This window comes from Tamandua tetradactyla, chromosome 12 (assembly GCF_023851605.1).
Source record: "Tamandua tetradactyla isolate mTamTet1 chromosome 12, mTamTet1.pri, whole genome shotgun sequence".
In the NCBI taxonomy this organism is placed as follows: Eukaryota; Metazoa; Chordata; class Mammalia; order Pilosa; family Myrmecophagidae; genus Tamandua; species Tamandua tetradactyla.
This window is the reverse complement of record NC_135338.1, coordinates 79,087,527-79,088,925: the sequence shown is the minus strand read 5'-3', so window position 1 is coordinate 79,088,925 and position 1,399 is coordinate 79,087,527. Positions and strand designations below refer to the sequence as shown.

General features: G+C 31.2%; 1 non-coding gene across 1 annotated transcript; it reads right to left on the bottom strand.

The window, feature by feature from the left end:
• Positions 1 to 573: 573 nt before the first annotated feature.
• On the bottom strand, positions 574 to 679 carry LOC143652766 (U6 spliceosomal RNA). Its single transcript, XR_013160829.1, has one exon. It is a non-coding gene; the product is annotated as a U6 spliceosomal RNA (small nuclear RNA).
• Between the last annotated feature and the right edge of the window lie 720 nt (positions 680 to 1,399).

Genomic DNA, 1,399 nt, shown 5'->3' with positions numbered 1-1,399 from the left:
ATTATACTTAGAGAAAAACTACATAATGAAATACTATCATCTGTTCTCTAAATTTGTAATATGCAATTTTCAATAGTAATCACCATCAACAACCAAAAATTAATGTCTCTTTTTAGAACTTTAATATACGTATATACATATTTATCTGCATGTTTTCAAATATAGTATACACACCATGTGAAGATAATTATGCTAATTTCAGCCAAACTTAGTGTGTCATATTGCTATGCATTGTTATTAGAGTACTTTTAATTAGTTAGAAAAATTTTACTTCAAAAATAATATATGGTATATATGTATTATTATACCCACTGAATGAGAACAGGTGAGAACATTAAAGATAAGACAGGGGAATTTGTGAAAGGTTACAGAGATAGTAAGTAATACAGTTCCTTCTCTTTGCTACTGGGCAGAGAGAAGCTTTGTTGCATTGTTTTGTTTTCTCTTAGCTGTGTGCTGTGGACATATTAAGCATTGAGTAACTACTGATTAAACTCAAAAGTTTACATGTTAATTGGATGTAAGGATCCCCTAGAGTATTTTTACCCAATCATCCATTCTTCTTTTTTTTTTTTTAATATGGAATGCTTCACGAATTTGCATGTCATCCTTGTGCAGGGTCATGCTAATCTTCTCTGCATCATTCCAATTTTGGTATATATGCTGCCCAAGCCAGCACCATCCATTATTATTTAATGGGTGTATAATTAGTTTGTTTTCATTTTCCCTCATAAAACCCTAAAAGTCTAAAAGCAACAGTAAAGGAGTACATATTCATGTAACTTCATCTGTGCTAGAAACCAGTTATTATTGTAGAGTATATCGGTAGAACTTTTACTCATTGATCAAAGCATTTGAATTTCTGAAATCTTATTATAGTAGCAAATATTTTCCAATTTTCATTATATCATTGTTCTATAAATTATTTTGCATATAAGAAATATTCTCATATCAGAAAAAGTGTATATCTCATTTACAAATTAGAGTACATAATTCATTTGTTATGTTTTAGCAACTATTTCAATACAGTCTATTGCTTTTCACAAAACCTTTCACACTCCTTCAGTAAAGTTTGTTTGGGAGCAGCCTGATGCATAACTTTCTCACTGGAAACCACAGAGGGGTAACAAACTAGACAAGAGAGAATAGAGAAAGCAAAGAAAAAAGCTGCAGTTCAGGGAAAATCATGAGGTGAGGCAGATGTGGACTTTTATGTTTGTGCTTAGTTTAAGTGATGCCCAGGCATAAAGCAAGCCAAATAGCAATGTTTTAAGAATAGTGGTATTAATTTTAAAACTTTACTTTAGAGTCTTAAAAATTTGATGAGAATTTATTTCTTCTTGGTTCTAAAAAATCCTGGTAAGAAAACTTGGACTGTGATGGAAGCTCAGGAATGCCC